Raw genomic sequence first — 18,662 nt, 5'->3', positions numbered from 1 at the left:
TGCAAAGTCCCTCTTTGCCATGCAATTGAACTGAATCCCAAAAAAACATTTCCACTGCATTTCAACCCTGCCACAAAAGGACCAGCTAACATCATGTCAGTGATTCTCTCGTTAACACAGGTGTGAGTGTTGACAAGGACAAAGCTGGAGATCACTCTGTCATGCTGATTGAATTCAAATAACAGACTGGAAGCTTCAAAAGGAGTGTGGTGCTTGGAATCATTGTTCTTCCTCTGTTAGCCATGGTTACCTGCAAGGAAACACGTGCCATCATCATTGCTTTGCACAAAAAGGCTTCACAGGCAAGGATATTGCTGCCAGTAAGATTGCACCTAAATCAACCATTTATTGGATCATGAAGAACTTCAAGGAGAGCGGTTCAAGTGTTGTGAAGAAGGCTTCTGGGCGCCCAAGAAAGTCCAGCAAGTGCCAGGACCGAGTTGATTCAGCTGCGGTATCGGGGCACCACCAGTACAGAGCTTGCTCAGGAATGGCAGCAGGCAGATGTGAGTGCATCTGCACGCACAGTGAGGTGAAGACTTTTGGAGGATGGCCTGGTGTCAAGAAGGGAAGCAAAGAAGCCACTTCTCTCCAGAAAAAAACATCAGGGACAGACTGATATTCTGCAAAAGGTACAGGGATTGGACTGCTGAGGACTGGGGTAAAGTCATTTTCTCTGACGAATCCCCTTTCCGATTGTTTGGGGCATCCGGAAAAAAGCTTGTCCGGAGAAGACCAGGTGAGCGCTACCATCACTCCTGTGTCATGCCAACAGTAAAGCATCCTGAGACCATTCATGTGGGGTTGCTTCTCAGCCAAGGGAGTGGGCTCACTCACAATTTTGCCTAAGAACACAGCCATGAATAAAGAATGGTACCAACACATCCTCCAAGAGCAACTTCTCCCAACCATCCAGGAACAGTTTTGTGATGAACAATGCCTTTTCCAGTATGATGGAGCACCTTGCCATAAGGCAAAAGTGATAACTAGGTGGCTTGGGGGAACAAAACATTGATATTTTGGGTCCATGGCCAGGAAACTCCCCAGACCTTAATCCCATTGAGAACTTGTGGTCAATCCTTAAGAGGCGGGTGGACAAACAAAACCCCACAAATTCTGACCAACTCCAAGCATTGATTATGCAAAAGTGGGCTGCTATCAGTCAGGATGTGTTCCAGAAGTTAATTGACAGCATGCCGGTGCGGATTGCAGAGGTCTTGAAAAGAAAGGTCAGCACTGCAAATATTGACTCTGCATCAACTTCATGTAATTGTAAATAAAAGCCTTTGCCACTTGCTTGTAATTGTACTTCAGTATTCCATAGTAACATCTGACAAAAATATCTAAAGACCCCGAAGCGGCAAAATATGTGGAAAATAATATTTGCGTCATTCTCAAAACTTTTGGCCACGACTGTACAGCTGATTCTCAAGATCTTTCACACTAATGAGATGCTATTGAGCCCACACTACTACACTGTCTGAGCCAAGGACTACATACTTCCTGGTAAGTTTTGATTATGATACTGGGCGGGGTGAATCTATTTTATATGACATACATGATTTTTTGTTAACTAGTAAATAGTAGCCTACAGCAAAGTGTGTTTAAATCATTTCTAACTTGTTAACAATTTCTGCTAGTATGTCTTTGCTACCATGTGAGATTTAGCTTGCTTGAGCCTGCTAACTGACGAGTGTTAATTCACCTGTTTCCATACATGTTTCATTTTAAAATATTTATCTTACAAAGAAGTTGTTTAATCTAACTGCTTAACTATTTATCTGTACCTGGAATTGTATTTGTTTTTTTTACTCGTTTTTTTTGTATCATCGTTACACGAAAATGCCACGGGCACCATCTGATGTGTGGAGACATTTCACTGCAGCTAATGTAGAAGGAAAAGCTGTGTACATTTGCAAATACTGTGCCAAATCATGTGTGAAGAATGCAGCAAAGATGCAGAATCATCTGGCCAAGTGCATAAAGTTCCCTTAGCACTCACAACAAGCAACCTCTGACAAAAGTCCCTCTACTGCTATTCGAGGTGAAAATGATTAATCGTACACCTTATCGATAGCAACAGCTCATGGTCCTCCTGGAATTAGTTTTTTTTTAACTCAATGGAGTAATGTAGTCAGAGAAATGTTGATGAATGTCCTGCTCAAGCTGTGTATGCAACTGGTTCACCTCTGATGCTCACAGGCAATGTGTATTGGAAGAGATTTCTGAATGGTCTTCACCCAGCATACACTCCTCCAACCAGACATGCTTTATCTACTCATTTTCTGGATGCAGAGTTCAACAGAGTTGAAGTGAAGGTCTAGCAAATCATAGAGAAAGCAGACTGTATTGCAATCATCTCTGATGGGTGGTCGACTGTTCGTGGGTAAGGAATAATTAACCATCACTTCCACCCCTCAACCACTATTCTTCAAGAGCACAGCCACAAGGGACAACAGACACACCGGTCTCTACATTGCAGAAGGCAGTCATCAAGGACCTTGGACCACAGAAGGCATTTGCACTGGTGACAGACAATGCTGTGAACCTGAAGGCTGCTTTGTCTAAAGTGGAGGAGTCCTACCCTCACATCACACCTATTGACTGTGCTGCTCATGCATTGAATCTGCTCCTCAAGGACATCATGGCACTGAAAACAATGCATACACTCTACAAGAGAGCCAATGAAATGGTTATTTATGTGAAGGGTTATCAAGTTATAGCAGCAATCTACCTCACCAAGCAAAGTGAGAAGAATAAGAGCACTACATTGAAGCTGCCCAGCAACACCCACTGGGGTGGTGTTGTCATCGTGTTTGGGGTGTCAGGTAGCCTAGTGGTTAGAGCCAGTAACCGAAAGTAACCGAAAGGTTGCTAGATCGAATCCCCGAGCTGACAAGGTAAAAATCTGTCTTTCTGCCCTTGAACAAGGCAGTTAACCCACTGTTCCTAGGCCGTCATTGTAAATAAGAAATTGTTCTTAACTGACTTGCCTAGTTAAATAAAGGTTAAATGAAAAATAAACTATGTTTGACAGTCTCCTGAAGGGGAAGGAGTCGCTCCAAGAAATGGCCATATCACAGTCTACCGATATAGACAGCCCCATCAAGAGGATCCTCCTGGATGATGTATTTTGGGAGAGAGTGGTAAGCAGCCTGAAACTCCTGAAACATATAGCAGTTTGCACGGATTGAGGGAGACAATGCCATCCTGTCTGATGTTTAGACTCCGCTTGGAGATGTAAGAGAAGAAATCCATACTGCCCTACCCACTTCACTGTTGCTCCAAGCAGAGGAAACTGCAGTTCTGAAATACATCAAATAGCGTGAAAACTTCTGCCTGAAGCCCATACACCCATACATACATGCAGCGTACATGTTGGACCCCAAGTATGCTCGCATTTTGTCTGGTGCAGAGATCTACAAGGCCTATGGTGTCATCACTACTGTGCCTCGCCACCTTGGCCTGGATGAGGGCAAGGTTCTTGGCAGTCTGGCGAAGTTCACTTCCAAGCAAGGGCTTTGGGATGGAGATGCAATATGGTGGTACAGAAGTATCTATATCCACAGTAAAAATGAATCCTATATTGACATAACCTGAAAGGCCTCTCAGCAAGGAAGTAGCCACTGCTCCAAAACCGCCATAAAAAAGCCAGACTACGGTTTGCAACTGCACATGGGGACAAAGATAATACTTTTTGGAGAAATGTCCTCTGGTCTGATGAAACAAAAAAATAACTGTTTGACCATAATGAACATCATAATGTTTGGATGAAAAAGGGGGAAGCTTGCAAGCCGAAGAACAACATCCCAACCGTGAAGCACAGGGGGTGACAGCATCATGTTGTGGGACTGCTTTGTTGCAGGAGGGACTGGTGCGCTTGGTTAGAAATGGGCCGTCCAGGCCTCCCGGGTGGCGCAGTGGTTAAGGGCGCTGTACTGCAGCGCCAGCTGTGCCATCAGAGTCCCTGGGTTCGCGCCCAGGCTCTGTCGTAACCGGCCGTGACCGGGAGGTCCGTGGGGCGACGCCCAATTGGCCTAGCGTCGTCCGGGTTAGGGAGGGCTTGGTCGGTAGGGATGTCCTTGTCTCATCGCGCACCAGCGACTCCTGTGGTGGGCCGGGCGCAGTGCGCGCTAACCAAGGTTGCCAGGTGCACATTGGTGCGGCTGGCTTCAGGGTTGGAGGCGCGCTGTGTTAAGAAGCAGTGCGGCTGGTTGGGTTGTGTATCGGAGAACGCATGACTTTCAACCTTCGTCTCTCCCGAGCCCGTACGGGAGTTGTAGCGATGAGACAAGATAGTAGCTACTACAACAATTGGATACCACAAAATTGGGGAGAAAAAGGGGTAAAAAAAAAAATTAAATAAAAAAAATCGGCCGTCCAATTAGACAATGACCCCAAGCATACTTCCAAAGTTGTGGCAAAATGGCTTAAGGACAACAAAGTCAAGGTATTAGAGTTACACCAGCTGTGTCAGGAGAATACAAACAGTGTAGCTATTCCCTCTGCAAGGCAATCAAACAAGCTAAGCGTCAGTATAGAGACAAAGTAGAGTCGCAATTCAACGGCTCAGACACAAGGTATATGTCATGTTCTGACCTTAGTTCTTTTGTTATGTCTTTGTTTTAGTATGGTCAGGGCGTGATTTGGGTGGGTTGTCTGTTTGTTTTTCTATGATTTGGGATTTCTGTGTTTGGCCTGGTATGGTTCTCAATCAGAGGCAGCTGTCAATTGTTGTCCCTGATTGAGAACCATACTTAGGTAGCCTGTTTTCACCCTTGAGTTGTGGGTGATTATTTTCTGTTTTGTGTCTGCACCAGACAGAACTGTTTCGGTTTCATTTCGTTCTCTTTGTTGTTTTATTCTTTAGTGTTCTGAGTTATAATAAATATCATGAACACTTACCACGCTGCGCATTGGTCCTCTGATCCTTCCTACTACTCCTCCTCGTCGTCACATACCGTTACAGTATGTGGCAGGGTCTACAGTCAATCACGGATTACAAAAAGAAAACCAGCCCCGTTGCGGACCAGGATGTCTTGCTCCCCGACAGACTAAGTAACTTTATTTGCTCGCTTTGAGGACAATACAGTGCCACTGACACGGCCCGCTACCAAAACCTGCGGACTCTCCTTCACTGCAGCCGATGTGAGTAAAACATTTAAACGTGTTAACGTGTTAACACTCGCAAGGCTGCAGGCCCAGACGGCATCCCCAGCCACGTCCTCAGAGCATGCGCAGACCAGTTGTCTGGTGTGTTTACGGACATATTCAATCAATCCTTATCCCAGTCTGCTGTTCCCACATACTTCAAGAGGGCCACCATTGTTTCTGTTCCCAAGAAAGCTAAGGTAGCTGAGCTAAATGACTACCGCCCCGTAGCACTCACTTCCGTCATCATGAAGTGCCTTGAGAGACTAGTCAAGGACCATATCACCTCCACCCTACCTGACACCCTGAACCCACTCCAATTTGCTTACCGCCCCAATAGGCCCACAGACGACGCAATCGCAACCACACTGCACACTGCCCTAACCCATCTGGACAAGAGGAATACCTATGTGAGAATGCTGTTCATCGACTGCAGCTCAGCTTTTAACACCATAGTACCCTCCAAACTCGTCATCAAGCTCGAGACCCTGGGTCTCGACCCCGCCCTGTGCAACTGGGTACTGGACTTCCTGACGGGCCGCCCCCAGGTGGTGAGGGTAGGTAACAACATCTCCACCCCGCTGATCCTCAACACTGGGGCCCCACAAGGGTGCATTCTGAGCCCTCTCCTGTACTCCCTGTTCACCCACGACTGCGTGGCCATGCACGCCTCCAACTCAATCATCAAGTTTGCGGACGACAACACAGTGGTAGGCTTGATTACCAACAATGACGAGACGGCCTACAGGGAGGAGGTGAGGGCCCTCGGAGTGTGGTGTCAGGAAAATAACCTCACACTCAACGTCAACAAAACAAAGGAGATGATCGTGGACTTCAGGAAACAGCAGAGGGAGCACCCCCTATCCACATCGATTGGACAGTAGTGGAGAGGGTAGTAAGTTTTAAGTTCCTCGGCGTACACATCACGGACAAACTGAATTGGTCCACCAACACAGACAGCGTTGTGAAGAAGGCGCAGCAGCGCCTCTTCAACCTCAGGATGCTGAAGAAATTTGGCTTGTCACCAAAAGCACTCACAAACTTCTACAGATGCACAATCGAGAGCATCCTGTCAGGCTGTATCACCGCCTCGTACGGCAACTGCTCCTCCCACAACCATAAGGCTCTCCAGAGGGTAGTGAGGTCTGCACAACGCATCCCCGGGGGCAAACTACCCGATGTCACAGGAAGGCCATAAAGATCATCAAGGATAACAACCACCCGAGCCACTGCCTGTTCACCCCGCTGTCATCCAGGCGAGGTCAGTACAGGTGCATCAAAGCTGGGACCGAGAGACTGAAAAACAGCTTTTATCTCAAGGCCATCAGACTGTTAAACAGCCACCACTAACATTGAGTGGCTGCTGCCAACATACTGACTCAACTCCAGCCATTTTAATAATGGAAATTGATGTATTACTAGCCACTTTAAACAATGCCACTTAATACACTGCTCAAAAAAATAAAGGGAACACTAAAATAACAAACCTAGATCTGAATGAATGAAATATTCTTATTAAATACTTTTTTCTTTACATATGTGCTGACAACAAAATCACACAATTATCAATGGAAATCAAATTTATCAACCCATGGAGGTCTGGATTTGGAGTCACACTCAAAATTAAAGTGGAAAACCACACTACAGGCTGATCCAACTTTGATGTCATGTCCTTAAAACAAGTCAAAATGAGGCTCCGTAGTGTGTGTGGCCTCCACGTGCCTGTATGACCTCCCTACAACGCCTGGGCATGCTCTTGATGAGGTGGCGGATGTCTCCTGCGGGATCTCCTCCCAGACCTGGACTAAAGCATCCGCCAACTCCTGGACAATCTGTGGTGCAACGTGGCGTTGGTGGATGGAGCGAGACATGTTGTCCCAGATGTGCTCAATTGGATTCAGGTCTGGGGAACGGGCGGGCCAGTCCATAGCATCAATGCCTTCCTCTTGCAGGAAGGGCATTTTGCAGGGCTCTGGCAGTGCTCCTCATGCTCCTCCTTGCACAAAGGCGGAGGTAGCGGTCCTGCTGCTGGGTTGTTGCCCTCCTACGGCCTCCTCCACGTCTCCTGATGTACTGGCCTGTCTCCTGGTAGCGCCTCCATGCTCTGGACACTACGCTGACAGACACAGCAAACCTTCTTGCCACAGCTCGCATTGATGTGCCAACCTGGATGAGCTGCACTACCTGAGCCACTTGTGTGGGTTGTAGACTCCGTCTCATGCTACCACTAGAGTGAAAGCACCGCCAGCATTCAAAAGTGACCAAAACATCAGCCAGGAAGCATAGGAACTGAGAAGTGGTCTGTGGTTATCACCTGCAGAACCACTCCTTTATTGGGGGTGTCTTGCTAATTGCCTATAATTTCCACCTGTTTAGTCCATTTGCACAACAGCATGTGAAATGTATTGTCAATCAGTGTTGCTTCCTAAGTGGACAGTTTGATTTCACAGAAGTGTGATTGACTTGGAGTTACATTGTGTTGTTTAAGTGTTCCCTTTATTTTTTTGAGCAGTGTATAAAGTTTACATACCCTACATTACCCATCTCATATGTATATACTGTACTCTATATCATCTAATGCATCTTTATGTAATACATGTATCACTAGCCACTTTAAACTATGCCACTTTGTTTACATACCCTACATTACTCATCTCATATGTATATACTATACTCAATACCATCTACTGCATCTTGCCTATGCCGTTCTGTACCATCACTCATTCATAAGTGTTTATGTACATATTCTTTATCCCTTTACACTTGTGTGTATAAGGTAGTAGTTGTGGAATTGTTAGGTTAGATTACTTGTTGGTTATTACTGCATTGTCGGAACTAGAACACAAGCATTTCGCTACACTCGCATTAACATCTGCTAACCATGTGTATGTGACAAATAAAACTTGATTTGATTTGAGTAATGGGACAAAATTCACCCAACTTATTGTGGGAAGCTTGTTGAAGGCTACCCGAAACGTTTGACCCAAGTTAAACAATTTAAAGGCAATGCTACCAAATACTAACTGAATGTATGTAAACTTCTGACCCACTGGGAATGTGATGAAAGAAATAAAAGCTGAAATAAATCATTCTCTCAAATATTTTTCAGACATTTCACATTCTTAAAATAAAGTGGTAATCCGAACTGTGCGAATTACCTAAGTGCTCTTAGCCACAAGACCACTTTTCAGTGGGACTACCTACGCATGGCACATTATCAGACATGATTACGGCATAAAAGGGTTTCATGTCAAAACAATGACTCTTTCAGTTGGTGAGCCCCTCTAAGACATCTGCCTTTAAGTGTTTCTGCAGGGGTAAAACAGGGAGGGAAGCTCCCAATATCCATTCTAAGGTGTTGATGACTATCCACCTCATAGAAAAGTGTGAAAAATGTGTGTTGGTGTTTTAAGAGAGATGATGATCACACCGTGTCCTACAAACCACCGGTGACAAATGACTCCACAGAGACACCATTCGGATTTGTCACTGTGTCCCCTAATGCAGCCAGTCACCCACAGCTTGAAATGGTTACTAAAGAATTCACTGTGACCCTCATTCATCTCACTCTTTCTCTCTTTTCTTCTCTCTCTCTTCATCCTCCCCTCCCCCTCTCTCTCTCCCTCCTCTCTTACACTCCCTCCCTCTGTATACTGTTCTAAACCATTACTCCAGCCATTCTTCTCTTCGTCACAATAACAACCCACTCCCCCTCCTTAGCGAGACGGACAGCGCCTCTTTGGTGTGTGTTGTGTTGTAGACCCTCCTCTCTCAGGCTACGTTCCAAATGGCACCAGATTCCCTTTTATAGGGAATTATTTTTTTACCAGGGTCCATAGGGCTCTGGTCCAAAGCAGTGCAATATATAGGGAATAGGGTGCCATTTTGGATGAGTCCTCAGGGGTTGATTTAATGGAGCCTGACAAATTGCTGTCAGTGTTGTGTGAGTGTAGCACAACGGGCCTGTCATTGTTTTGTAAGCAGCAGGGTTTCGTTCCCTCCCACTCAGAGAGAGATTGCTAGGGGTTGGAGAGAGACTGAGGTTCAGGAGAAGCAAAGAGGAGACTGAGGAGTAGAGTAATTATGAGCACCATCGCCTGGGTCGTGTTCATATTGAAGCAAGGAGGGACTGGTGCAATAACACATTTTTGTTTTCCGTTGCATGCCCTAATGAACACAACCCTGATGTTTCATCCATCACACTTGAGTCAATAAGCCCTCAGGGTTTACTCATCCATTATCAACCTGCTGTATGTCATGCAGCTGTGACTGTGACTGAATATATCTGCAGGTGTGTTTGTTGTGTATTTGCTGCTCATAGCTTTGCCCAGCTGGTTGTTTACTAAGCAAATGCCCTCATCCACTCAAAGGGTCACAGTGTTGGCTACATTTCTGTCTTCATATGGACTTTATTTTTCTAAGCAGGTAGGCTGCATCTGGGCTACCAGCAGTAGGGCTGTAATGCTGTCTTCCTAACCACTTTTATTTCAGCTGTCGTATGGACCGTCATGGATAGACAGCTACACGCTGCAGCCCAAGGGGATATTTGTCTGTCAGCATCTGTCAGAGAGAAAGATAATCCATTTACTTTGTCCACACACACAAACATGCGAGCACAGACACACCAGAGAGAGAACAAGTTGTCTTCAACTAGTTCATTCATTCAACGAGATTACACTTGTAGAGACAAAATCCCTTCCCTGCAGCCTAGTTGCGGTGTGATGTTTAGTGGTTATACTGCCTGTGGCTCTGCTCTGCTTTCAGCCTGCAGCTCGTCTCTTCACAGATGGAACCAGAGCTTTTGGGATTTGTGTGTGGGTGGACACACATACACTTTAGCATAGCCGTGCCAGTGTGTTGCATGCCCAAAATCAGCCCCCTCCCCTGGGACTCCTGTCTGTCAGGCTGTCCTGCTGGCCTGGATGGACAAGTCACTCCCTAATATACATCTAAGTCTTCCACTCTGTGGACAAGTTTCTCTCTTAGCTCCTCCGTTATCCATAGGTTATCCATAGGTTATCCATAGGTTAAATGTAGACAATACAGTCGTAGTGGGGGAGTTAGAGACTTGACTTTGGCCCTGGGGTTGTTGTGGAGCATCGACTGTTAAAAAGTAGTTTGCCTCTGACAGTCTCTTTGGGCTGATGTAACTTTGAGAAATGAACCGAGGCAGACAGCCTGTCCCTGTCCGTCAGGAGTTCATCCCTTCTCGACAACAGATCAGCTAAAGGTCCTCCTCACTACATTAGATAATGGGCACATTTAAACTGATAAAACGGCGTATTAACACGGCAAGCACATCTATTTTAATGACCGTAGGGACTTCTTTATATTTCTACATCTACAGGTACTCATTTCTCTAGTCAATGTCTGTATATTTTACCTTGGCACGAAGGCGCTCACTTAGACTGATATCTTCCAGCACTCAGCTTTACAAATTAGGCCCAGGCAGTTACCAAGGATACCGATTTTTGTCTGAAACGTCAGACTCGTTAGTTGATGCACACTGCTCTCCTCTCCTGTCCCCCTCACCTCTCTCTCTTTCCAATTCTCTTCCATTCTCCTCTCTTCTCCACTCCTCCCTTTATTGCCTCTCCTCCGTTTTCTTTCTCTTCAGTAAGAGAAAGCGAAGCATGAAGAAGGAATAGAGAAGGGTGAAAGGATATCAATTCTTAATAGTGTTGTGAGAAGCGGAGGGAAGGAGGGAGACACTGGTATGAAGAAGTGGAAGTAAGTGAGAAAACACATGAGGAGGAGAAGGGTGGGACTGACTGACTGCAAGCAAGCAAAAGCTGGAAGCCTGTGTAAACCTCTGATCACATCTGTCAGTGCTGCAAAGTACAATGCCTTTCAACACAACATCCCCATACTAGTGTGAATGAAATATAGATGATGATGATGATGAAAACAGAGAGGCCTTGGTTCCTATTACCATCCTCCATTTAACACATCCAATCAGACCAGCGCCGGTATGTTCCCTGTACAACTCACATTACAACATTAGGCCTTAATGGGCCTGTGCACAGCCACTCTACATGCATTAGATGTTATGCTCCCTCACCTCTCTGCCTTACACTCTGGTTGGGTTTAACAGCTTCTACGTATATTGCATGCCTTCTGGCATAGAACAGAGCTGTGTTAGTAATTGCCCGGCCTAAGGGGACAAATCAAGTATTTTAAATTGAATTGAACTGTTGTCTTGGGGGCTGTGTGTAATGTGTAGAAACCCAATGGGCAGGGAAGAACAGCCAGGTGTGATATGTAACTGATTTCTGTGTAACTGTTTTTAGGTGCTAAACCCAATGGACTGGGATGCTATGGACTCCCAGCAGAGAACGCTACCATCGAGAGAGGCCTTGACCCGGAAGAATGGACGAAGAGGTACAATACAAGATACGACACAAACACCTCTCTCTCTCTCTCTCATTCCCCCTAACGCCCTCCTCTCCCCTGTCTGTCTCCGTCCCCAGTAATATCCAGTCCATGCGGGAGCAGCTCGACAGCCTAGGGCTCTGCTTTAATTGGGACAAGGTGAGTAATGGGAGGAGCTGAGCACCACCTCCAACCTTCCGGTGGGAGGCTTTGTGTGGGTGGATTACTCTTTTCTCTCGTGTGTGTGTGTGTGTGAGCATGTGTGTATGAATCATCTTGTGGATCCCTCTGCTTCCCTCTCCTCTGACCAGGAGGTGACCACCTGCCTGCCAGACTATTACAGGTGGACCCAGTAGCTGTTCGTCAAGCTCGGCCTATCAGAAAGAGGTAGGTTCGGGATCCTTGAGTCTGAGTCTGTCCAATCCTTGTCATAGGCTGTCTCAATATTCCAAAGTGGTTTCCTCTCTTCATCTCCTTTCCATCTCTGCTGACGAGGAGATGACGACACTTTGAACTAATGTGATGCAGTCATGCCCCTGGTATTGTCATGGGCTGTGTGTAGAGCTCCAGGGAGGCAGGATGAGGGAGACACACCCCAGGAGGATGACTCTCAGGCAGGCCACAGAGGCTCAGTGGCCTGGGGAACAGTCTTCAGTAACTATGGAGCCTCCTTTGGCTTTGTGAGGAAAACACATTTTGTATAGTAGATTACAGACAATCGGAAAATCTGTGCTGTAGTGGAGAGGTCATGTAGTTTAATCAGATGCAAAGTATTTTGGCACTCGTATCAGTAGACATCCGTCTCTTTCTCTGATTCGATCAGCTCCTGTGATGTTGGCTTATGTCTGTCTTTGTGTCTGTGTGTAGTTGTAGTAATTGTAATCTGTGCATGTGTGTGTTCCAGGCAGTGGTGAACTGGGACCCTGTGGACCAGACGGTGTTGGCTGATGAGCAGGTGGATGACAGTGGATGCTCCTGGAGGTCTGGAGCTCTGGTGGAGCAGAAATTACTCAAGCAGTGGTTCATTAAGACCACCAACTACGCCAAGGTAGGTGTGTGTGTCTCGTGCGCATGGAGGGTGTATTGGTGATAAGCCCGTCAAGGGTCAAAGGGCATCCTATCACATCAATCTCACCACCTGCGACTTTTGGCATAATCTGATTGGCTGGCTACATTAGAGGCTGTGTGAGAATGGAAGGGGGGGGGGACCCCTCTGCCATCAATCACTGCAGAAACCATGGCAGCCGCTTCAGCCCTGGCTGTGGAACAAACCTGGGCTCAAGTAGGATCTGTTTTATTTCAAATACTTTAGCTGTGATTGAGTGATCTTACCTGGCACAATGGAACCAATGGAATAGCTCCAAAAGTGCAAACTGCAAAGCCCACCCATATGGCACTTCAGACTGGGTCAATCAAATGCTCAGAGTATTTTAAAGAAAATAAATATTACTTGAACCCAGCCCTGGCTGTGTAATCAGCAGCCTGCTGAGAGTGTCATTCCCAGGCTGGCCTCGCCGGTCCTGGCCAGTCTGACTGATGAGAAACCTCCATGTCTCCAGCAGCAGGGTCTCATAATCACTACCAGCCACGCTCTGGGTTGAAATGACCCTCTCTGGAGATTTATTCCACCCATGGGTTAGGCGGCACACTCACAGGCTGAAGAGCGTGAACACATGCAATCACTCACACACACACACACACACAGGCAGCTTGAACCTGTGCACATGGAGTGAGAGTAACTGAAGGTGCACTGATTCAAACCTCTCCAGATGAGGAATGGTTGGTACTGAGAGGCTGTGAGTGGAAGCCTTCCAAACTTCTTTGATTGGTGGGCCAGAAGGTCAGGTTCCCTATGCTGCTAGAGCCTTGATTGGTAAGAGTTGCTTGATGTGTGCGTGCATGCTGGTAACATTCCCCTGGTAAAGACATACTCACGCATTAACCAGCAGGCTTCAGCAGTATGACCCTGTCACTAGGGTTGTAAATGGTCTGAATTTTTCCATGGGAAGTTAAGCCCGGGAATTTTGCTTAAATTCATTTAAAGAAATTAGCTTTGCTTTTTTGTGGGATACACATAAGGCAATTCTAGGTCTTGTGGCATATTTTGGTTAAACCATCCCCAATTCAGTAGAATTGCAACCCTCTGCATGCACAGTGCATTTTTCCATCACATGTGCAGTGTACTCTTCTATCACATGTACAGCTGATTCTTAAGATCTTGCACACTAATTAGATGCTATTGAGCCCACACTACTACACTGTCTGAGCCAAGGACTACATGCTTTCTGGTAAGTTTTGATTACGATACTGGGTGGGGTGAATATATTTTATATGACATGCATGATATTTTGTTAACTAGTAAATAGTAGAGTGCCACAAAGTGTGTTTAAGTCATTTCTAACTTGTTAACAATTTCTGCTAGTTAGCTTTTGCTACCGTGTGGGTTTTAGCTTGCTTGAGCCTGCTAACTGAGGAGTGTTAATTCACCTGTTTCCATACATCTTTCATTTTAAAACATTTATCTTACAAAGGAGTTGTTTAATCGAACTATTTATCTGTACATTGAATTGTATTGTTTTGTTTTTTTACAAATGTTTTTCTAATCTTTACACGAAAATGCCACGGGCACTATGTGTGGAGACATTTCACTGCAGCTAATGTAGAAGGAAAAGCTGTGTACATTTGCAAATACTGGGCCAAATCCTATGTGAAGAATGCAACAAAGATGCAGAATAATCTGGCCAAGTGCATAAAATTCCCTCAGCGCTCACAACAAGCAACCTCTGACAAAAGTCTTCTTCTATTCGAGGTGAAAACAATAAACCATTGATAGCAACAGCTCATGGTCCTCCTGGAATCAGAAGTTTTTTTGTGTTTTTTTGTTGTTTGAATTTTAACCCTTTTTTCTCCCCAATTTCACAGTATCCAATTGTTAGTAGCTACTATCTTGTCTCATCGCTACAACTCCCGTACTGGCTCGGGAGAGACGAAGGTTGAAAGTCATGCGTCCTCCGATACACCACCCAACCAAGCCGGACTGCTCCTTAACACAGTGCGCATCAAACCCGGAAGCCAGCCGCACCAATGTTTCGAAGGAAACACTGTGCACCTGGCAACCTTGGTTAGCGTGCACTGCGCCCGGCCCGCCACCGGAGTCGCTGGTGCGCGATGAGACAAGGATATCCCTACCGGCCAAACCCTCCCTAACCCGGACGACGGTAGGCCCTACGGACCTCCCGGTCGCGGCCGGTTACGACAGAGCCTGGGCGCGAACCCAGAGTCTCTGGTGGCACAGCTGGCGCTGCAGTACAGCGCCCTTAACCACTGCGCCACCCAGGTGGCTGGAATCAGAAGTTTTTTGGACTTAATGGAGTAACGTAGTCAGATAAATGCTGATGAATGTCTTGCTCAAGCTGTGTATGCAACTGGTTCACCTCTGATGCTCACAGGCAATGTGTATTGGAAGAGATTCCTGAATGGTCTTCGCCCAGCATACAACCCTCCAACCAGACATGCTTTATCTACTCAAGGAGTAGGAGTCTCTCCAAGAAATGGTCCATATCACAGTCTGCCGATATGGACAGCCCCATCACGAGGATCTTCCTGGATGATGTATTTTGGGAGTGAGTGGTAAGCAGCCTGAAACTCCTGAAACCTATAACAGTAGCCATTGCATGGATTGAGGGAGACAATGCCATCCTGTCTGATGTTCAGACTCTGCTTGCAGATGTAAGAGAAGAAATCCGTACTGCCCTGCCCACTTCACTGTTGCTCCAAGCAGAGGAAACTGCAGTTCTGAAATACATCAAAAAGCGTGAAGACTTCTGCCTGAAGTCCATACACGCAGCAGCATACATGTTGGAACCCAAGTATGCTGGCAAGAGCATCCTCTCTGGTGCAGAGATCAACAAGGCCTATGGTGTCATCACTACTGTGTCTCGCCTCCTTGGCCTGGATGAGGGCAAGGTTCTTGGCAGTCTGGCGAAGTTCACTTCCAAGCAAGGGCTTTGGGATGGAGATGCAATATGGCAGCCGTGCCAACATATCTCATCAGCCACTTGGTCATAGGGACTTTTTGGATCTGAGGCTCTTTCCCCCGATGCCTCCGTCATCCTCCAAATCCCACCAACATCAGCCGCCTCAGAGTGCAACTGGTCATTGTTTGGGAACACACACACCAGAGCACGCAACAGGCTGACCAATACAAGGGTTGAAAAATTGGTGGCCATCTGGGCAAATCTGAAGCTTTTTGAGCCTGACCATGAGCCATCCTCAACAAGGTTGGAAAGTGACAGTGAAGATGAGGTCTCAGAGCCTGATGTTCAAGAGGTGGACATTGAGGAGGTCCAGGGAGAAGACATGGAAGCCTGAGAGGATGACGGCAGGTAGCCTAGTGGTTAGAGCGTTGGGCCAGGTTGCTAGATCGGTTGCTAGATCAAATCCCCGAGCTGTCAAGGTAAAAATCTGTCGTTCTGCCCCTGAACAAGGCAGTTAACCCACTGTTCCTGGCCCGTCATTGTAAATGAGAATTTGTTCTTAACCGACTTGCCTAGTTAAAGGTTAAATAAAAAAACAACCAAAGCTTTTGTTTCTAGACTATCATTTTACAGATGTATGTTGAAAATGTTTTTTGGGAGATGCGATGTATCATTGGAGATCATTCAATATTCCCTTTCTTTTGTTGTTCAGTGAAATCATCCCATGTGAACAAAACTAGTTTCATTAAATTTAAATTCATAACTAAATAGTTTTTTAAAATTTCAATTGGAATAATTTGCAGTTATGTCTACCTATGATAAGTTAAAAGGTTTATGTTTCTGTCTCCATATGATATGGTAAATATATCCTATGCAAAAAACATCTACATTTAAATGGTATTAATATTAATTTGTATATATTTCCATTAATTCCCATATAGTCCCGTTATTTCCCATATATTCCTTTTAATTCCCACGGAAAGTTTCCACCTCTGAATATTCCCCAAAATGTGCAACCCTACCTGTCACTGCACTTTACATCTGAGATTCACACACACACACGATGAACACAATTAATACTTAAATTGACAATAGATGTTTTCTATTTCGTGCATAATCACACACACTGATGGACTCTCATTTGAACACACCACACTGTAGTGTCATGTAAATCAACAACATGGCATTCACTTCAATTACCAGCCTCACACAGGCTACACATACATTCATCATTTTACACAGGCATACAAACATACACACTCTATTAAGCTTTGCTAGATTGTTCCATAGGCAGCCTCAGATATATTCACATGCATGTGTTAAGGTGATCAAATATTTAATGTATGAACGCATGTAGGAGAGATGCTACAAAAGATGCAGGGAAACACTCGCACGCACTCACACGGACATTGACACGGACACACAAAAAAACCTTAGCCACCCTCACTTTATTGATATAGAATTTTACAGCTTTACTAGGTTGCCATGGAAACCATTGGAATTGGCCCAGCCATAGGCCTACATCTCTGATTCAACCTGAGGGTTATGATGTTGTTTCTTTTCTGGAGACAAAGACACAAATTAGTTTAGTTTTTTTCTCTTCATCTCATGGTTTGAGCAGAGTACCACCTCACCTCCCTCCCTCAACGGGCGTTTATTCTTGGTGACATCGCTGTGACACTTCAAGGCGGGGTGTCTCAGACACAACAGCCTGCTGGCAGCCAGGCTGTATGCTCTCACTGGCATTGTTGCTAGGCTGCTTGACTGACACACAGACACCAGCATTTATGGCAAGACACCAATCCTTTTCTCAGTCTCTCAGATTTTGTCTTTCTCTCTCTCTCTCTCTGATTGTTTCTCTCTCCATCCATGCTTTAGAAACGGTGAAATAACATTGATACACACTGCAATTACAATCATCCTTATCGCCATTGTTAGTATTGGTTGTATTGCTGTTATTGGTGTTATTACAGTGTGTTGGGTAGAGATCTCAGAGGGTGGCTTGGTAATGGGTTGTGACAGTGGGGGAGAGGTATATCAAATTTGGTGCTGTTGCCTTTTTATATTCTCCATTCAGACAGAAGAGGAACCCAGCTGGGGCTTTCTGGCCTGCTCCTTGTTGTTATGCATAGCTTCCTTTTAAAAATGTGTGTGTGTGTGTGTGTGTGTGTGTGTCTCTCTCTTTCTCTCTACATCTGTATCTCCCTCTCATTATGAAACTGTTGAGTCATGAGCGATTGCTTTGCGATAAACGCAAAAGTAGGCCTTGTGGAGGTCAGGATTTCTAAAATCCCTCTTTGACTACATAATATGAGACAAGGTAGACTGATATTGTGCCAGGAGATTGACTGAGCTTTGGAAGAGCCTCTCGGGGTAAAGAGGTGAAGTCGATGATGTGCTGATCTGGGACTTGAACCCAGTGGGTGTTCCCCAAATGTACACAGTATCTTCATCTAACATTACAATATGATTTAACATCTTTAGGATATATTTAGCATCAATATGATAAAATAAAAAAAAGTATGATGTATCTCTCTCTCTCCCAGCCCCTCCTGGACGCCCTGGCGGAGCTGCCCGAGTGTTACGGGGTCAAGGCCATGCAGGCCAACTGGATTGGAGACTGCACCGGCTGCTACTTCCACTTTCACCTCAAGGTTAGACTCACATGTCTCATCTGTTCCTTCTTGTCAGTCCATCCTGGTTTAGTTTAGACTATTTAGTCTTCCAGGTATAAACATTTTAAGATATTCTAGGATTATCACTAGGATTAGTGCATAGATTCTCACCTGCTACATCATTCTCATTCAGCTAGCAGCACCAGTCATCCCTCTGCAATCAGCAATTTAATCAAACATAGTGACTGTGTGTTTATTTCCATTGAAATATCCAATGCATTTTTAGAATGTTGAAAGAGTATTGACATTCTAAAATGGTTTTACTAAAAGCCTATTGTGAGCTCCAGTCACCCCAGTCATAGAATTCCTTGCAGCAGACGGAGGAAATGTATTAGGTTGATGCCTTCCTTCCTTATTAAAATCGTAATCATATTTATGGTAAGGGGGGTTGTGACTCTCTCACTGTGTGTGTGTGTGTGTGTGTGTGTGTGGGGGGGGTTCTCATAAATCAGTCAGATCCTGGCAGAGTGGGTAATTAAAATTAGTG

The 18,662-nt window shown here is 45.5% G+C and overlaps 1 pseudogene; it reads left to right on the top strand.

The window, feature by feature from the left end:
- Positions 1–3,026: 3,026 nt before the first annotated feature.
- Positions 3,027–18,662, top strand: part of LOC139385173 (probable leucine--tRNA ligase, mitochondrial) — a 49,680-nt pseudogene continuing 34,044 nt past the window's right edge.

This window comes from Oncorhynchus clarkii, chromosome 3, assembly GCF_045791955.1.
Source record: "Oncorhynchus clarkii lewisi isolate Uvic-CL-2024 chromosome 3, UVic_Ocla_1.0, whole genome shotgun sequence".
Taxonomy (NCBI): Eukaryota; Metazoa; Chordata; class Actinopteri; order Salmoniformes; family Salmonidae; genus Oncorhynchus; species Oncorhynchus clarkii.
Note: the sequence above shows the minus strand (reverse complement) of the source record. Positions and strands in the feature narration are given on the sequence as shown.